The sequence below is a fragment of the Schistocerca serialis genome, chromosome 2, assembly GCF_023864345.2.
Source record: "Schistocerca serialis cubense isolate TAMUIC-IGC-003099 chromosome 2, iqSchSeri2.2, whole genome shotgun sequence".
NCBI lineage: Eukaryota > Metazoa > Arthropoda > Insecta > Orthoptera > Acrididae > Schistocerca > Schistocerca serialis.
The window spans coordinates 680924751-680945978 of record NC_064639.1 but is presented as its reverse complement, the minus strand read 5'-3'; the positions used below and the strand labels follow the sequence as shown (position 1 = coordinate 680945978).

The following is a 21228-nucleotide window of genomic DNA, read 5'->3' as shown; positions in this document are numbered from 1 at the left end:
ACGCATTCAGACTGAACAGATTTCCATTTTCTGGCACACACATTCTTATGAATCTTGCAGCCTCTAACCTGTTGTTGTTGTTGTTGTTGCTGCTGTGGTTGTGATCTTCAGTCCTGAGAATGGTTTGATGCAGCTTTCCATGCTACTCTATCCTGTGCAAGCTTTTTCATCTCCCAGTACCTACTGCAACCTACATCCTTCTGAATCTGCTTAGTGTATTCATCTCGTGGTCTCCCTCCACGATTTTTACCCTCCACGCTGCCCTCCAGTACCTAATTGGTGATCCCTTGATGCCTCAAAATATGCCCCACCAACCGATCCCTTCTAGTCAAGTTGTGCCACAAACTCCTCTTCTCCCCAATTCTATTCAATACCTCCTCATTAGTTATGTGATCTACCCATCTAATCTTCAGCATTCTTCTGTAGCACCACATTTCGAAAGCTTCTATTCTCTTTTTGTCTAAACTATTTATCGTCCATGTTTCACTTCCGTACATGGCTACACTCCATACAAATACTTTCAGAAACGACTTCCTGACACTGAAATCTGTATTCGATATTAACAAATTTCTCTTCTTCAGAAACTACTTCCTTGCCATTGCCAGTCTACATTTTATATCCTCTCTACTTCGACCATCATCAGTTATTTCGCTCCCCAAATAGCAAAACTCATTTACTTCTTCAAGACCATCACTTCCTAATCTAATTCCCGCAGCATCACCCGATTTAATTTGACTACATTCCATTATCCTCGTTTTGCTTTTGTTGATGTTCATTTTATATCCTCCTTTCAAGACACTGTCCATTCCATTCAACTGCTCTTCCAGGTCCTTCACTGTTTCTGACAGAATTACAATGTCATCGGCGAACCTCAAAGTTTTTATTTCTTCTCCATGGATTTTATTTCTTACTCCGAATTTTTCTTTTGTTTACTTTACTGCTTGCTCAATATACAGATTGAATAACATCGGGGAGAGGCTACAACCCTGTCTCACTCCCTTCCCAACCACTGCTTCCCTTTCGTGTCCCTCGACTCTTATAACTGCCATCTGCTTTCTGTACAAATTGTAAATAGCCTTTCGCTCCCTGTATTTTACCCCTGCCACTTTCAGAATTTGAAAGAGAGTTTTCCAGTCAGCACTGTCAAAAGCTTTCTCTAAGTCTACAAATGCTAGAAACGTAGGTTTGCCTTTCCTTAATCTATTTTCTAAGATAAGTCGTAGGGTCAGCATTGTCTCACGTGTTCCAACATTTCTACGGAGTTCAAACTGATCTTCCCCGAGGTCGGCTTCTACCAATTCTTCCATTCGTCTGTAAAGAATTAGTGTTACTATTTTGCAGCCTCTAACCTATATCTTGAAAAATGGGTTACACAAAAGTGAGTGAAATCATCTGTCATGTAGTGTCTGTATCCAGTAAATATTGGGGAGGATATATCCACAGACGTCTAGTTGCTCTTTCTCTCTCAGTAGAAAATGGCTTTCTTGTAAGCTGAGCTCTCACACAAGCTTCACACATCTTTTCTGCTATGCACAAACTATTACCAATTCCATTGCACATTTTTTTTTACCTTCGAAGTAGCTTATATGCCAGGGTGACCTAACTTCCTCTGCCATTTTAGTTTTCTTTCTCCTGTCAATAGCGATTGCATTTCTTTTTCAATGTTAACTTCATGTAATATATTTTTAGTCCTTCTAGAATGAGCGTATTATCTTCATAAATTTGAACAGAATATTAATTAAACACAACTGTGTAATCTCTTTCAGTGATAGCATTCCGATTTCTACTCAGTTCAGGACATTCACAACACTCTTGAAAATTCAGTTTTAATCAACAGAGTTTCCTGTTACAACTATTTTCATTGATTCACCGTGTTTGACAAGTATCACAACACTATCACATTCTCTCAAATTTCTTTTCTTGTCCAGTTCAAGAGATGTAGGACCTGCACATGTTCTATCATCAACCATGACTTCCTCTTCTTTCTCATTAGCTTCTTCTGAAGTCTTTCCTTTGTGCATTCATATGCAATACGTACAGTGTCTTTCTTCTTTTCTCTCTTCTTTGTGAAAAAATGCTATTTTTGTATTTTCGTTGTTCTTAAAATAACTTTGTTCTTTACAGTTTATCCTTTTGCAGATACGAGAGGGCTCGAAAGGCCTCAGTTTCTGTTCTTGAATTTTGTGTTTTCAAAGTAGCACTCTTCTTCGCTGTGATTATTTTTCATGCATATATAACAGTGTTCCTTCTTCGTAGACTTCTCGGACATTATCTTTCAACCGTTCCTCTTATGTTAACCACGAGCCCTGCAGCTGAGTTTTCCATAGGCTTCTCACCACTGGTTGTTAAGTTCTATGCTGGAGGAAAATGTTTTAATTCATCTGGCAAAACAGACAGTACCTTGGGTATGAGCGTAGTGTCTGACATGTCTTCTGACTGGAGAAGATTCAGTTCAAACGCTATATTCTGTAAAGCACTTATTTTAGTTACTAGCCATGTGCTTAGTTTTATCCAATATGGAACTACAAAATTTTTAAAGCAACTGTTGATTTCTTTGAGAAGCACCTCTATTGTAAATAGCTCTAAGTTTATCGTACACAGGCTTCGAAGTTCACAGCACATGTGGCTTTACCTTCCAGTCAGTTATCCTCATTATGTGTTCCGTTTTACTATGCCGTTGCTACCATTTATTCTTTTTTTTTCTCTATTCTGAGTCGCATTTTTAAACTTTTCAGTTCCATCCACAGTGTCACACAGCTCTTGCGTAGTAAACAATATTGCGATTTTGATATCCCAAATGGCGAAAGTGGTGCTGTCGTTAAGCAATTCTATAACATGAAATTCATTTTCTTGGTGAATTTTTAGGTGCTTTCCTTCTTTCAACGGCTCTTGATCGTTCTTACGTTTCTTTGTTGATTTCGCGTTCTTACGTTTCTTTGTTGATTTCGCGGTCTTTTTACATTGTCTGCACCCACTAATTTCGTATTTTTTAAATTTTTAGAGCGCTTAGGCCCATAACCTGTTGTGTTTTCACTTTTGTCTGTTAACTTTATAACGAATATTATACGATACTCAATGTTTATCTACATGTATTTTTATTGTCTTCTTCATACAAGTACAGTACACCTACTCTCAGATAACTAGAATTCTGCTTCTGATACATTGTGTTTAACCAACTCTTCAGTGCCTTCAACAACTAGAAGGGTAGGCTGCAGGTCGAGAAACGAATCTGAATATACATCATACATTGATGAGAGCGCTGGAAATGTGCGCATACGTTATACGAAGTGGGAAAAACAGGTGTAAAACTATGCTTATTTTCCCTCTTAGTTGATACCACTCAATACCGTTAACCAAAGGCTGGACGACAGATATTAGGACTGCGACGGCCACACGTCTTGTCTTCAGGCGTGTATAATTAAAATCACAACGTTATTAAAGGTGTAGGTCAGGAATCCACAGACCGTGATTCGGCTTCAGTGTTCGTTCTTGTAAATTGACAAAAAACTGAGCCAAATATCAAAACTATTCCGAAATGGAGTATTAAGTTTCAAATTAAATTGTGTAAATAATGTTTTTTAAATACATCTTTGTAATTATATTTGTTAAATAAAATGTTTCCAAAACAAGGAATATAACCTAATGTTGTTAGTCCGCAGTACCATACATCTTTGATATTGATCAGTTACTCTGCAACTTCTATGTGAAACGTAGGCCCTGTGGCGCAATGGATAACGCGTCTGACTACGGATCAGAAGATTCCAGGTTCGAATCCTGGCAGGGTCGTACATTTTTACAGCTGAATAAAACCCTATACGTCTGTTCTTGTTTCTTGATTCGAACATGTAACTAGACACACAGTTTTTTGCTCAATTTCGCAAATTTTATTATGGTTACTGCACAACCTAGGTTTCAGGTTAAAAGCCCATTGTCAAGTACATTACTGATTACAAAGATGATCAAGCAAAGATAAACTCGGCGACAAGACAAGGATAAACATCTCGACTTGTTAACGTGTCGATCGTTCCCTTAATGTAAACTACTTCCATGACCCTTTTTTTGACAAATTACGTATGGAATTACACAATCCAGCAATTAAACTAACGTGGTTAAACATACCTAGGAATATAGTTATGCATTTACTCAAGGATTTAGGCCCAAAGTTTTAATTCTATCCAGGTGTTGCGATATCATCTAAAAGAGGTGAATAATTGAATTGGGTTTAATAATAGGCGTGGGGATGTACACATCTAATTTCTAGAATTTCTAACTGGCTGAGTTTTTCCCCCTTTTCTTCTATATGTAAGATTTCTACATCTACTATGTATTTGTGGTTTTTGTGAAGGCAATGTTCCGCACACGCTGATTCAGGGTTCTCAGTCTCCAGCGTCAATAGTGTTCTTTAAGCATGGTGCAGATTGACCTGCCTGTTTGTCCAGTGAAGCAGGATCGGCGCTGCCGGCATATGATCTTGTAACCCCCGTTCTTTTGCATTCAACAACTGCTTAAAGAAAAGAACTATTAAAGTAATTTACGTTATGCCAGTGATCGATACAGTAAGAAGTTGAGATGTTTATCTTTGCCTTATCATGTTTATCATTGCTTCATCATCTTTGGTATCAGTAATGTATTTTAAAATGGGCTTATAATCCAAAACCTAAGTTGTGCAGTAACTATAATAAAATTTGTGAAACAAGGCAAACACTGTTTGTTTCGTTAATTTACGATGGTTCATCAAGAAATTAAATTAAAATGATTTCGAACATGTAAATTAACTTTAACTTTCAGACAATGAAGCCTGTTGAACGACTAACAGTAGAAGAAATGAGACATAAAAGGAAGTAGCTTTTTGGATATCCGTCCGTCACAATGTACACCTGCACTCAATACGCATGATTTGAACCCAGGGTTGTGATGGTCGCCAACAGTGAAGTACAATTTGATAACTATCACAGAAACTTATGAAAGAAAACACAGAGCAGCGCCGCAGTGTCGTTAGTAAACGAAAGCTGAAATGAACATCAAAGTTAATAAAACAAATTATGCGTGTGTCAGTCAACAAATCTAGATTTTAAGTCCTATCCGCCGAAATATTAAAAATATCAGGATGTAAGTAACATGTAGACGTCCTAGCCAGACCATTGCTTCTCACAGGAACGGGAGTTTCGCATGGAAACGGGAAAAGATAAAATGAATGCTAACAATTTTAAATATTGGATGGGAAGTTCCTTCCCCTCCTATAAAAAGAGGAAGAGTAAATTATACGTAAATACAGTCTGTTCCGACAGACATTTTCAGCTATCCAAGTAACATCTTACACACTCATCTATGTATGTCAGTGACTTACAGTGACGGTGACAGTCTGAGGGTGATACGTTTGTATGTAAAATGCTGATTTTTCAATGAAATAGTCGCAGTAACTTACAGATAACCAAACTGTGTGAAAATACCGTACATGAAGCCTCAATTTAACTTGTAATGAAGAAGCATGAACGCATTGATGGGCTGCGTTTTGCAGACTGCTTGTTAGTTCAGTCCCCACTATAGCCGACTATGGGGATAAATATGCACACTTCAACGGGTAGAGCGTTGACTTACTTTTGGGCTCTTATCTCGAGAGCTATGGAAACATGAGACACAAAACAAATACAAAAAATATTAACAAACGAATGTAAGATAACAGCAAATATACATTTAGAATGGTTACTCATATCACAGGTTCATCAGAGTCCCATATGCGAGGAACTTAACTTTACAGTAGACTTTCGAGGGACCTTTATGAAGTCTTTACAGTCCCCTTACCTGGTTCTGATGCGGTTGAAGCGGGTCCCGATTTTTCTTGGTAGACTTAATTTTTAGTTGAGTCTCCAGGCGACGTCCGGACTACGGTGTCCAGTTATTTCTCCAGCAATCTTCCAAATAGAAGAGTAGATTCGTAGAGGCTGTAGAAATCTCATACATATTTTCTATATTGAAGCCTGGTAAGTGGAAGGTGAGGAAGAATTTTATTGGTTGGAAATTTTCCAAGAAGAAATTCGTTGCATATCTTACTCCATTCTTAGTACAATACCTGTTATCGTCGGAGATCGGATAATGCTGTATTAGATATGATGGTAGACTCGGAGCAAAATCCTGCTACAGCAAACCATCTGGAAGTTCACACAAAAAAAGGCGGTAAGACTAGATATCTTCTCTCGGCCAGAGATAATTACAGAAAGGAGTTGTTGTTAACCACCAAGGAAATGTTTCGTGTTTGCCATTATTCGTTATGTTATCGTACACATTTTTATTTGAATGTGTTCAGGTTATCTACTTAAGACTTCGCTAACTCAGAGTGTTGATTTTCACAGTCCATGCCTTCGAGAAGCAACAGTTATTTTCTGGAGATGAAGGCTCACCGGAAACCTACTTTATTTCAGAATATACTTCGCATGTCTCCGACAACTGTTCAAAAATACGGGCTCGTCCGTGTTTTGAACCCAGTACCTGTCACACCATAAGCGAGAACTTTTTTGTAACACAACACACTTTTATTTACAAATTAATAAATACATTTCTACAGACGATGATATCTTTGAGTTTCGAGTGCGCAATTTCTGTATTTTTATTAAAAGTCTTTTTGTTTCGATTGTCCTTTGTTTTGTTTTTCACAAAATTGCTTTTTCAAGCATCTTCGTTGTTTGCTGCATTTTATTTGCTTGCGAATTGTCTTACAATGGCTTTGTAAGTTTTTTATTCCTAGTCCTATAGTTGGCTGTAGCAAAGCGCCATTAAATTATATTGGTGGCAGTTTTGTTTCTGATTTAAAATTAAAATATTTGTTGGTATAAGTTAGATAATATTGCCTTTCTGTAGTTGCTGACATGTGAAAAAATTGATATTAATTAAATGCCATAAGTCAGCAACTCTTTAAAAATTTAAAAAATAAAAAGATATATATAAAAATAATATACTAGATTTAACAAAAAGTAAATTTGAAATTGAGGAAATCACATTTTACATGTGGAGAACTCTTTTGGAATCTTACTAATACGCAAGGAGTCACGAACAAAGTTAATAAACATAACCTGATAACTGATATGAATTTCAGTGTGATGGTTTATTTTTGACAAGCTTTGTGACGAAAGATTTTTGTCATTTTCATGGAGACACTCTTTTGTTAGGCAAAATGAACAAAAGACACATAAAATGCCTCGCGGTTAGAAGCGCCATGTAACGGATTGCGCGGCGCCTCCCGCCGGACGTTCGAATCCTTCCTCGGTCGTGTGTGTGTGTGTGTGTGTGTGTGTGTGTGTGTGTGTGTGTGTGTTTTGTTCTTAGCGTAAGTTATTTTAAGTAGTGTAAGTCTAGGAACCGATGACCTCACCAGTTTGGTCCCATAGGAATTCACAAACATTTGGACACACAGAAAACAATGTAATAAACACTTGTTTTTCTGTGATGTTACGATATAGTTGGTAGGTTGTACTATTTTTCGTAAGAGAGAATACACTGTAAACCTTTAAACGTTATACTCCTTCATGGAACACTGCGGATTTGTACTTTATTTATATGTACTTCTGTGGTGCTGGAGGGTGTCCGCGGCAGCGACGACAATGGCAGGAGGATGAGGAGGAGGAGGAGGGGGGGGGGGGGTGGCTGCTGTCGGCCGTGGCCACTCATGGGGGGACGGGGGTTGTCCCTGAAGGCGGCGTCCAGCGGGATCTGTAGGTAGCTCTCGAACGTCGCCCGGTAGCTGCTTTTCTGCTTTGTCCTCCCAGAGATCTGTGGGAACTGCAGCTTGTCCGTCTGGTTCTTTGCAATTATGGCGTGCGCTGTCATAGCTAGTGTCCAGGTGGCGGCAACGCGAAAGCTTTTCGCAGGAGGGGCGGTGAGTGACATGATTTCTACAGTTCTGTGATTCTTCTGTTCATGTGGGCTTACGTCTGCGCGGGGGGGGGGGGGGGGGGGGGATGACGTCACGCGGGCTGCGTGGCTTTCTTGAAAGACGCCCCGAGTGCTATTTTCAGAAAGTTCATGAAGTCTGTCCTGATCCTCTTGGCAAACATAGCTTTCTTATTTTCTTCCCATAGATATGATAGTCTATTGCGTGTCTGTGCTCTAGTTTAACAATGGTCAAACAGGTGTTACACACAGAAGTACTTGATTCATTTACATCAATTGAAATAGTATTTTTATAGATCATACGATGCTATTTTGTAAATGTTTGTTCTAGGGTGCCAACGCGAATCGAATCAACTTAACGACCGAACTCTCGACGAACGCAAAACAAAGGTGGTTCTTGTGCAGCGAAAGGATACGTACAAGGTGACACATTTGTATGAGGCACAATATGCTGTCACTATATGTAGAAAATTACTGCCAACGGTCTACGTTTGCTGCGTCATTTGTGTAAGAGACCACTGGATCATTTGATCCGACGGTGCGAAAAGCAGCTGATGAGTACGACAAACACAAAAACGTTACGATAACATCTTCAAAGTCCGGAAAACTTACAACAGTACCATATACGAAATTTCTAATTGTCTTGAAGCCGTAGTTGAGAGAACAATAATTTTACGCTCGATTCATGGGGAGGGCAAACGAAACAGGTTTTGTACGACGTTGGTGCAGCCCTGCGACTCAAATGGCTCTAAGCACTATACGTAGGACTTAACATCTGAGGTCATCAGTCCCCTAGGCTTAGAACTACTTAAACCTAACTAACCAAAAGACATCACACACATCCATGCCCGAAGCAGGATTCGAACCTGCGACCGTAGCAGCAGCGCGGTTCCGGAATGAAGTGCCTAGAACCGTTCGGTTAAAGAAGCCGGCAGCCCTGAGACGTTTATTTTTATAGACGGGTGATAAACCTTACAAAGAGACTAAAATTGCTTACACATCATCGAACACAGTAGAGAGAGAGCTTAAAGAGAAGACTGCCTAAGAATTCAATCAATGTACACCATCAGTTGCCAGCACCAATATTCGGTGATATGATCAGATGCGTGTGGTAAGGCGCGGAACCGTGTGATGACCTAGAACCGTTTATGAACCTGAACCAAGTTTGTTTTGCACAAAAAACACTGAAAAAACTTGGTCGTGCAATAAAAAAAATTGTTCAAATGGCTCTGAGCACTACGGGACTTAACTTATGAGTTCATCAGTCCCCTAGAACTTAGAACTAGTTAAACCTAACCAACCTAAGGACACCACACACATCCACGCCCGAGGCAGGATTCCAACCTGCAACCGTAGCGGTCGCGCGGTTCCAGACTGTAGCGCCTAGAACCGCTCGGCCACTTCGGCCGGCTGCTCGTGCAAAAACTCGGCGTTCACTACATGTGCTATATAATTAATTGTTTTGCATGTTTTTACGATCAGTATCGTCCTTATTTGGGCAATGCTCCATACATGTCACAAAGGTACGTACAGTGATTTCAGTGATTCGATTCAAAATGGTCGTCTATCCTTTATTTCTAATGTCCTTCGAAAAATATTTTGTTTTCCTGTTTTTCTGGATAAATATTATGCAAAACATAAAATCCTTAAGTACTGATAATTTTGACAGCCATCTGTTTGTTAGAGTTGCGTGAATAAAAAGGCAGGAGCAGCGAGGTCCGATACAGAGATGTTACGCTTCTGAAACTATACACTTAACGGCATTGCTACTGTACTCCTTGCCTGTTACTGAACACACAATAATATATACATGCACACCAAAAACTTTCAAACATAATTGTCTCGAAAACGCTTGAGTGCTGCACCTTGCTCTTTACATAAGTTGAAGGCTTAGCCACACTCTACACACCCTGTCGACATGAAACACATCAGTGAGGCAAGTATGTACGGTCTCCTTGTAAGACGAATATGAGGAGTGCAGGCGCTTTAGCGCTGCTAAATGAATCGCCACACGTGGTGTAGCAATAACTAAACGCCGTTGTTTCTTTCTTTTGATCAAAATTCTGTTCGAGACTAAGTAGAATATTGACACAAGTATACAGTTTGTGTATCTATATAGAGCTCACCCCAGTGAAGTTTGCGGACTGGCGAAAGGCTACTTCCGGGCGACGATTAACTCAGTCATCCAGTGAGTCACCGAATCGAGTCATCAGCAGCAGCCCAGTCACTGTCGCAGTTAGCTCAGCCAGCTCAGCCTCTAGCGCAGAGTTAGTCAGTGCCTAGTGACCAGAGAAGTGTACATAGCGGCGACTTGTACTTCACCGGTAATGAGGCTAACGTGGACTATTACGTGAGAGCTTGTACCACAAAACCTGGACTAAGTGTTACCTGTCTACGTCCCAGATAGTAGAACACAGGAATAGATCTCAAAGTTCTCCGATCCATCACTTCCTTACAAATCTTAGAACAATATGATTCGGTTGCCATAGCGGCCGATGAGTTTGACCAGGCCCCGATTTGTCGAGTCGCGTCACCCCTTGCCTGCGACCGCCCCAAGCAGCCAAAACAATGAGCGCGTACTCACAAGGGGAGGCCGCCAATTGTGAAATTCAGATTCTATTCATACTGCGCATAATAAAAGCTCATGGCCAGAGGTGTAATGTGGCAAAGCACCAAGATGCACTTCTCAGCCGTTGTCGAGAAAATCGACAGTTAAAAGGAACCATTGCGGTGAAATACTCTCTACGATTAACGATTTTCTACAGCGTCATAGCGCAGCGGTAAGCGCGCTGGGGTTCGTAATCCGAAGGTCGCCGGATCGAATCTCGCGACATGCAATATATTTTTATTATTATTTTTTTGCAATTCAAATATATATATATATATATATATATATATATATATATATATATATATATATAAACTATTATTGAATTGCTTATGCATGTTGGTGAAGGCGGATCGCTCTCCAATTGTACCGCCTCTCTATTTTTCCGTTTGTTTAACAGGGTGTATCAAAGCTGTCCCGTCCGCACTGATTTTCGACTTGCGCTAGGGACCGCATCTACCTTCTTTCGAAGTTAGCAGGCAACTACGCTGTTATGTGGCGGCTCGTTTCGGCCCATTCAACATCTGTCCTTCAAGTGTAACGAGCGAGTAACGGAGTTTATATTTCATACCTGCCACAACAAGTTTGTGTTCGTGGGGTCTCTATTCTAATTCGAACGTTTAACTTATGCTATACGTATTCGTTTTTACGTCTTCCGTTAACTATACGTGGTTAACATTATGAAGACAATTAATAACATTTGTAAAATACAACTTTGTTTGCGGAAAACATAATGATGTTCGAAGTCGCCAGTTTTTCCACGACAAACGGCTTTCAACAACTTATTATATGCAGAATTGTTGCAACTGATTGCCGGGAATTTATATATATATATATATATATATATGAATTACAAAAAACAAATACTAAAAAAAAAGTTGCATGGAACGAGATTCGATCCGACGACCTTCGGATTACGAACCCGAGCGCTTACCGCTGCACCACCACACTGTAGAAAATTACTTATCGTAGAGAGTATTTCGCCGCAACGGTTTCTTTTAACTGTCGATTTTCTCGACAACGGCTGAGAAGTGCATCTTGGTGCTTTGCCACATTACACCTCTGGCCGTGAGCTTTTATTATGTGCAGTATGAATCGAATCTGAATTTCACAATTGGCGGCCTCCCCTTGTCAGCCGCGCGGACAGCCACGTTGACAAGTAAACAGGCCTGTGAACTTAATGAAGTTTTGCCCTAGATGTTTTGCTCGCCATAACGCAACGTGTTACATGTGTGGAAAAAAGGTCATGTCCAAGTCGCTTGTTTGCTATAGCACAAAAACGCCGATTTTGCCCGCTCTCAGAAAAAAGTAGGCTCGTGCATATGCATTGAACGTTGTGTTTTTCCAATCCTACAACGGGTTCCGTCAAATATAAATTTAGATAGCGCCTCCTCCTCGCTCTAGTGCCATGGGATGACGTTCAAACAAACTATTTCTCTCATTGTGCATTGCTGGCCGTTTCAGTTACACACAAGTGCTTCAGTAACTTTGCTTAATTGTGTCACGTGCGAGCCGGCCGGTGTGGCCGTGCGGTTCTAGGCGCTTCAGTCTGGAACCGCGTGACCGCTACGGTCGCAGGTTCGAATCCTGCCTCGGGCATGGATGTGTGTGATGTCCTTAAGTTAGGTTTAAGTAGTTCTAAGTTCTAGGGGACTCATGACCACAGATGTTAAGTCCAATAGTTCTCAGAGCCATTTGAGCCACGTGCGAACAGTTAGTGTCACCACGCCTTTCTGAATTTAGCAAGCACCTCACTGCTTCCAACAGACAGGAAGTTCCAGTGCTCGGACGGTATAGTTTGCCTGCCACTTACAGATCTCACACCAGGACAGTGAATTTTGCTGTGTTGAAATCAAGATACCGTGAGAACATTTTCGGTTTAGATGCCTTTGATTTGTTTGACCTTAGCATCTACGACAATGTACTGTCAGTCTCTACATTTGCACCAAAAGATAGTGTCGCTAGCTTGCTTAAAAAAATTTCGTGAACTATTTTCAGAAGGAATTGGAAAAGCAAATAACTTCGTAGCGCGTTTTACATTGAAAGACAATGCACACACAGCCTAGGTTTTTTCGGGCCCGCCACATTTCAGTTGCTTTAGGAGACAAAGTAGCCAGTGAATTGAAATAATTCCTCCCATTCAAGCTAGTCAATGGGAAAGTCCTCTCGTTTTGTTGCCTAAGCCATCTGGTCGCATTTGCATTTGTGTTGACTTAAAGTCTATTGTTAACCCACAGACAGTAGTTGACATTTTTCCGTTACCTCGCCCTGAGGAACTCATGGACAGGCTTGGTGCAGGACGTACGTTTTCTAAGACAGATTTGCGTGATGCCTACGTGCAAATGCCATTGGATAAAGTATTATAAAGAGTGTTTAATGTAAATACACACTTAGGACTGTTCAAATATTTGCGTTTGTCCTTCTGCAGTGCTTTCACACCCGCCATTTTTCAACATTACTGCCGTCCAGAGTGGCCGTGCGGTTCTAGGCTGCTACAGTCTGGAGCCGAGCGACCGCTACGGTCGCAGGTTCGAATCCTGCCTCGGGCATGGATGTGTGTGATGTCCTTAGGTTAGTTAGGTTTAATTAGTTCTAAGTTCTAGGCGACTGATGACCTCAGAAGTTAAGTCGCATGGTGCTCAGAACCATTTTTTTTCAACATTACTTGGAACAGCTGACTGCTAAAGTGTCATTTTGTTCAAACTACCTTGACGAAATTGTCGTCTCAGGCCCTTCCCATCCGCAATAATATCATAACACTTACAAATTACACATTCTGCCTCATAGTCACACCTCCCTCGTTTTTTGAAGAACCATTCATCTGAATATTTTTCTTGCAATGAACACTTCGTCTTCGACATTTGATTTCACTGGAATCCTTAATAAAAAGTTAGCCGCGATACGACTTAGTGAAACAGGGAATTATTTTGCTGCTTAGCTTAAACTAAAGTGGGATAAGGGACATTGATGGTGGTCCATCAATGTGGCATTGCGCATTCGAGTCAGAGTGCTTAAAGCAGGGCCCATACTTTGAAATGAGTTCATCCCTTTTAAATACGTCAGGTAGCAAATAAAACTGTGTGATATATATCACATAGTAATGGTACAAGTTGTGTAGAGAACATGTAGTAATCAAAAGCGTTCAAATGGCGACGACTCTTTACCAGTTTCATATAAATATTAAAGAGCACATTACACACATTTCTTGATTTCACTCTCTCAAACACGTTGTAAGAAGAAACCTCTTTTTCTCAGCGAATCCGTAGTCCTCAAGGTTAATTGTCACAACATATTGAGGAAGTATGGGCTTCAGAACAATTTTTTTAATGTGTGGGTACAATTGTGTTCTTGAATAAGCAGAGTTCTGCAGTCAGTATCCCTCTTTAATAGAATAACTAAGCCATGACCATACTTCGCACAATACACTCACTATCACTCCTCAAATTCACAACAGACATCCTGCATACACTTGAGGTTGAATAACTAAATGACGATCGATTCGTAGTGGTTATTCAGTTAGACACACGTGGTGTGTTGAAAGAGACAAACAGAAGTCTGTGCTTGGAATAAAGCATTCTTTTCATTCAAGCTTATAGGATGTTTCTACATAACATGGTATTCCTTTTTGAAAATTCAGCTCCCACACACACGTTATACGAGCGAAATGGTATGTATAACTGAGTCGCCGTTTCTCGCACATACAACAAACAAAATCTTTGTATGATGCTCTAACAGACTCCTTTTTTTTTCTTTTTTTCTCTCCTCACAAACTCAGTATTGCCAGTGGCAACAACAGATCCATCTTGCAGTTATCTTCCTGCTAAAGTGTTAAACAGGTATGGTGCTGATGAACAGGAACTTAAAATGTGCTCAGACTCGGTACAGGACAGTTCTGCGATGTCTCCCCCATCTGCATGGCCTCTGGAAAAAATTCCGAATGGAGGCACTCCAGTATATATTGCACTCACAATGATTTCTTAGTCGGGGGAAATTTGTATGATCTGGATGGCTGGTAAGTTTACAGTAGCTATTCGTGGAATGTATTGACAGGAACACCAACTCGGTGGTCTGAATATACATAAGACTTCACTGTGTGTTGGCTGGATTTACAAGTGTCAAAAATACGAAAAGGTTTCGTGGAAGTGGTGAAATGGACAACACAAAGACACTAAATTGTAATTACATCCTTTATTCAACAACAAATATGTGATGGCAGGAGGCTTTTTCTGCTAATGGGTGGTGCGAAAACGACACCCAGCTGGTGCAAGTGTGGTCGTATAAATTTTTTTATACACCTATAAATGAAAGTCAGAATTACGCTTCTGCTGCTCGATATATCACCAGACTTTTGTGGGAAGTAATCAGACTACCATTTACGTAAAAAAAAAAAAAAAAATTATGTCTAGTTGTAAGGAGGGGATAGATCTGATGTGGTGAATTGTGATTTCCGTGCATTAGGGAGTATATCTGAACGTAAGGGGTGATAGACTCATTTCGTAAACATCTGCACAATATAGCAGTGCGAGGGTTCAACTGGATATGCTATAGTGTACAAACAGGACAGGGAATACGCCTGTAACAAAATGAATACACGGAACGTTTTCTCATCGGCTCCCCTTAGCAGATCCTCCCGTTTTCTTTGTTGTACTATTGACTGCGATGTTGGTTACAGTACACAAACCCATATTAGTGATGTACTTCCAACCCCTTCATCTGCAGGAGTACTGTTGATTATCACATAACGCCAGATGTCTGTGCTTTACAACACTTGTTTGAGAGAGTCTTGACAGGATGCAGCACCTTCCAGAAGCGCTGATTGGAAGACTTAAACGCCAAATAAATTCCTGGCAGTGAGGAGAATCGAGACAACTAATCAGTGTGAGTGTGGGCATGCCATAATTTTTTCAGTTGCTGCACACACACAAAGGATAACTACACTGCATCTCTGAAATGTGTATATGTTGCAGTGCAAAGTTACGGTGGCTTATGACCTGGCATGTGCAAAGAAATGGTTCAAATGGCTCCAAGCACTATGACACTTAACATATGAGGTCATCAGTTCCATAGAGTTAGAACTACTTAAACCTAACTAACCTAAGGACATCACACACATCCTTGACAGAGGCAGGATTCGAACCTGCGACCGTAGCAGCTGTGCGGTTCCGCACTGAAGCGCCTAGAACCGCTCGGCCACATCGGCCGGCGCAAAGAAATGGCTTTGTCTGGTGGTAAGGGAAGTATAGATTCGATACATCGATAGGTGCAAGGGTACGTGAAAGGTTTCATATGTAAAATTGTGTGCGCTATAGATACTGAGATTCGCTCCAGAACCACAGCCGTCAAGAGACATCACTCTGTGTCAGACTGCAGCAGCAATCGCAATATTTAATTGTAATTACGCTGATGGAATACATGAATGCTTCAAAATATTCTTGTGAGTCTCGACATGGCTGTAGAAAGCATAGCAGTAAGCAGGCAAGCGGGGACCAAACCAGTATCTAAGCGGACACCTTTCTTCCGGTCTGGGGCCAGCCCATCCTTTGTATGCCAGTTCGGGGAGTCCGATAAAGGTTCCGGTCTGCCGCGGCACACGACGATTTGCCTCGTGGCTCCCCCTGGATGGGGGAATAGTGAACTAGTACTTAGTTTGTGTTGAATCGCTTTGCAAGTACACTGTGTGGAAATTTGAGAAGGTTCACTATGACAAGTGTTGGCGTTGGGAGAATTCATAGCATTTGAATTCCTACCACTCAGCTGCTCCTGGGGAGGACCCTCAACTGCTGGTGGGCCTCTCTCTGCTGACACTAGCTTCCGCGGCTGCATCCATGACTCCCGTTTACGGTGGTAGTTCTGTGAGCCCTGGCGCTATACTGTGGCATCTGTGCACTGTGTGTGGACGTCCGGAAGGTGAATGTATGGGGTGTAAGAGTGTTTTCCTAGATTTCAGGCATATAGCTATGAATGGATCGTGTTTCTCAACGCGTCGCAGCCGTATTTGTTGTTGTTACTATCCTATCACGCGGTAGACCCTTTCCTCCCTCCTCCTTTGACCTGGTGTAGCTGAGAGAACCTGTCAACTTAGGAATTCTATAGCACTTTTAAAAAAGAAAATACCGTTAGCAGACTTAATGTGATCGGGAACCCCATAACTGTTACGGTATAAATTCCCTTTTCAGTTTGAAGTTCCAACTATCATTTCATACATCACAGCTACCAATCGTGATGTCAAATAATAATATATTTGGATTATTTAATGAAATTTCTCGTTAAAAAACATAATACTATTGTTTATGCACGCAAACTACCGTGCAGTGTCGGTCTTTTTTTAATTTCGAGTAGTTTTAAACTGTGTGCTTGAAGCACATTGTTTGAACGCCTGTATTGACGATTTAATTAATATTTCCTATGGCTCATCTTCTGAAGTACATTTGTGACATCTTCTGAAGTACATTTGTGACATCTTCAAAGTATGGTATTCCGCACCAGATTTAATAACTCCTGAAGCAGTTTTTGAACATTGTCAATGTGTGTGTGAAATATCTACCGCGTCCGCCTTACATCCCTTACATCACTATCATGTGGCCAGGAAATATTTACTAAATTCAGCACTATTTCTGGATAGATTCCCTGTCAGGTATTTGCTTTGGAGGGAAGGGATCTCATGCACAAGTATGCGACAGGTTGCTTCATGCATACAGAAGAACTGAGATGGTGGTGGACGCCGACAGAAAGGGTACTTACAAGGGAACCTCCCCATCGCACCCCCCTCAGATTTAGTTATAAGTTGGCACAGTGAATAGGCTTTGAAAAACTGAACACAGATCAATCGAGAAAACAGGAAGAAGTTGTGAGGAACTATGAAAAAAATAAGCAAAATATACAAACTGAGTAGTCCATGGGCAAGATATGCAACATCAGGGATAATGTGAGCTCAGGAGCGCCGTGGTCCCGTGGTTAGTGTACCTAACTGAAGAGATTAACCACAATAGTTTTCTAAAGTGGTTCAAGGGCCAGATATTGGAAAAATTAACTCGGCCGTTTGTTATTATAATGGATAAAGCTCCAACGACGGCAACGAAAAAAAAAAAATCCGACGTTGTTGAATGGTTGAAAAGCCACAATTTGAAAATTCGGGTCGATTAATTAAAGAGGAGCTCATGTTGCGGACCAGGCAGGTGAAGAACGTAGCCACAGGATTCTTAGGCTTCCACCATACTACTGCCACTTCAGCCCGATCAAAATTATTTGGGCACAGATTAAGCATTACGTGACAACAAATAAAAAAAACTTCACTGTGACAGAAATTCAAAAAATATAGCGGAAGCAGTGGCACAAAGACGCCAGATAAGTGATGATGTACGCCATACGGAAACGGTTGTTAAAGGAGCATGGAAAAGTGAAGTGAGCGTAGAGAGCAATATTGAAAATATAATTACGTCCTTGGGCAATTCCAGTGACTCCTCCATGGACCAGGGCTGAGGTAACGACAGAGTCGAAGAAGAAAAGCGATTCTGAACTAAACGGCAATTCACTGTTTCGAATTTTGAGTAAATGGTGTATACTGCATTTGTACAATAAATCTCATCTCTTTATTAAGGAATACTCCTCTGCCGAAGTATGACACTCCATATGCGCACTACGCTGACTGTACGCCACTGTCCCCACGCATATAAAACACATTACAGCAGCCGCCACAGTAAGCCGAAGCGGCAGCGAGAGAGCAATGAGGTGGCCCGAATCTGTGCCACGGTGCGCCCTGCTCTTACACTCCTTCGGTAGCTCAGTTGGTAGAGCGGTGGACTGTAGCGGTTATTCTGGCAGATATCCATAGGTCGCTGGTTCTAATCCGGCCCGAAGGAATATTTTAAACCTTTCGGTCTGCAAGTATTTCAGTCTCTGACTAGCATTTAATGCGAAAACTATGGGATGCTCAGTCTGACATCTGAAACGAGGCCTAGAATGATATGTGGAACAGAAGGAAGGAAATTTCAGTTTGGTTTCAAGCTTTGAAAATGTACCACAAGAGAGTTTCTGAAATACCACAAAGAAACGTGAGGAGTAGTACCTGCATACATTCATAGTTGATGTGGATCTAGATAAACAGTTTAAGATTTCAGAAGTGCGGACTTGGAATAAGGTGTTCGCAGTTCGGTGAAGAATGGAGGTAGAGAGCAGGGATAGACGGATAATTTACAGTACCTGTAACATCTTAGTGGAAAATAAGGAAAAACTATGACGTGTTACGGGAGGTATAAGGCGCCGTTACGGATTACCGCCACTGTTGATTGTGTTGTATGTTGAAATAGCAAAGAAGGGAATAGAGAAAATCTTAGAAGAAAAATAAAGGTGTGAAGTGAACAGACATCAATGCTGAGATTCGCAGACGAAATCGGGAAAGACTTAGAAGTAATATTATGCGAGATCGTTACGCTGCTTCCTAGTAATATACAATTTATTAAGAAATAAAACATAGGCAAAAATTATAAAATAGAAGATATTAAAGTAGCAACATGCAGAAAACAAGCGAATTATTTTACAGTCATTAGTAGTAGAATCGAAAGGATAACCTCGTTATTTAGAAAAACTACAGAGGAGGTCAATTTAGGGAATATATCATAACAAGGCAAGTGTAGGCTCTACAAATGTCAAATACAAACGTATTTAGGAAAAAGCTTCTGGAAATCAGCACATGGAGGACAGAACTTTTTTAAAGTGCTCGTGTACCGCAGAGACCCTTAGGAGTCCCACGCTCTTACAAACTTAATTATGTATATGAATAGTTCGCCCATCTCGGGAATCTAGAATCTCGTTGATTTCAGGGGACTTCAGTTTACCTATGTGGAGAGAGAAAACTTAATAATTTTTTTTTTAGTAAAACATGACTACAACTTACATGTCATGTTTGCATGCAGTAATTTGTTTCTGTTATACTTTTGATGGATAATGAATGGAAGTTCTAATGGCAAAGAGATTTTTTTGCAACATAATTACAGCTTACCAATTTTCGGATGTTTTCCTTTACTTGTACTGTGAATCCTGGCTTCTTGCCGAATGACATGGTTCTAGGTCAACGGGAAGGTTTTGATGAGTAGGTTTGAAAGTATCAAAATGTGTGAAGTTAAGTTTTGATACCACTGACTTACTAAGAAGCTCATCTATGTTACAGCGCCAGGGGACCGTAGGTGTTTGTATGTGACATAAATTTCAACTTGATACGTGTGCCCGTTCCTGATAAAAAAGATACTTAACGGTCGGATAGACAGACAACAAAACGATCTTATAAGGGTTAGTTTTTACCATTTGAGCTACCGAGCCGTAAAAATTATGTTAGCGGTCACAGATTAGAATATGGAGAACATTGTCGAGGATTTTTGGTTACAGGATATGGAGAGGTGGAGAAATTATCGCAAAACGCAAAGGCAGGAGAAGCATAAACTCTTCGAAAGATGGAACTAATATAATTGTAAACCTTCCATTGCATGTGCAAAGGATTTCCTCTTTATCTATACCCACTACAGCTGTAGTTGTTACCACATATGGAAAACTAAAAAGGACGGAGCTTCTTGTAATTTTGCCATATGGATTAGTTGTGGATTTGTACTGACCTGGTTGTAAGGTGATACAAGGCGTATATGCAACTCAACTGTTGTGAAGAAATTTTCGTTTCTATTTTGTATAAGAACAATGAGACTGAAGTTCAGTTATTCCACAGCTTCAAGACTGTCCTGAAATCGAACTACAACTGGAACAAAGACTGCGTCTCTTATTACAAATAAAAAACAGAGACACCAGTCGGCCAAGAGGCAGAGACAAAGCACAGTCTCAGAATGGATAATCGTGGGATAGGGCTGTAAATAGAGTGCAACGTTTGCAAAGGAATTGCCCTTGGTTCACCTTAACTGATCCAGACAAACCACAGAAATTCTAAATGTGGGTGGCCGGACGAAGATTCGAACCCAAAGTAAGTTCAGTGACTCAACCCTTGCGAAAACGACTGCAAGTCAGCAAACTGATATGTACTTTTGTTGAGTAATGGCACGACAATCTATGAACTGAGAAAAGCCTTCTGAAACGTATTAGGATGGAGAGTTTTGCAAGTTGAATAGATGCTTGTTGCTCTGACTTTAGACCATTTCGTATGATAATGTGATGTGTTGTTTGTGGCTCACAAATCGTACAGATCAGAACCTGTTATCTGTACACAGATGGTTTAGTATCAATATTTTTTGTAGATACCTTTACTACCAAGGACTAACGAAGAGAGAACCTGAATTCATATAGAGAACACTCCGTTCAGATTGCATGAAGTAGTTCTTGCCGTGTGTGTCCGCAGCCTGTATGAATTGTTCAGCTAGCAGAAATAAAACTTTTATAGTCACAAGCAAAAATTGACGTGACAGATGGCTAATTTCAAGGATTAACTTTAGAGAAGAAGCGTTTCTGGGTCTCCAGCTCCTTAGCGTGTTTCAAGGCGAGCAGTATATTCCAGACAGGAGTTAGTTTTGTTACATTGTTAATATCCACAGCGACACGTTCATAATAGATTCTAAACTTCTCTACAAGCGGTATTAGCGACGATCTCCAAAGGAGGTTCCAAGGAAACGTCACGTTCTGCTTCTGTGCGCAGTAGCAAACGTACGCAGAGGGCAGATAAGATTTATCCGAGCAATATAACTGTTGAACTGTGGCCAAAGTTCCAATGAATACTCCACAAAGCTCTACAAATGTATTTACGT

General features: G+C 40.6%; 2 non-coding genes across 2 annotated transcripts; both read left to right on the top strand.

Moving 5' to 3' along the window:
- Positions 1-3713: 3713 nt before the first annotated feature.
- Trnar-acg (transfer RNA arginine (anticodon ACG)) lies at positions 3714-3786 on the top strand. Its single transcript has one exon. It is a non-coding gene; the product is annotated as a tRNA-Arg (tRNA).
- A 14475-nt stretch (positions 3787-18261) lies between these two features.
- Trnay-gua (transfer RNA tyrosine (anticodon GUA)) lies at positions 18262-18351 on the top strand. Its single transcript is given in 2 exon segments — positions 18262-18298; positions 18316-18351. It is a non-coding gene; the product is annotated as a tRNA-Tyr (tRNA).
- Positions 18352-21228: the final 2877 nt, after the last annotated feature.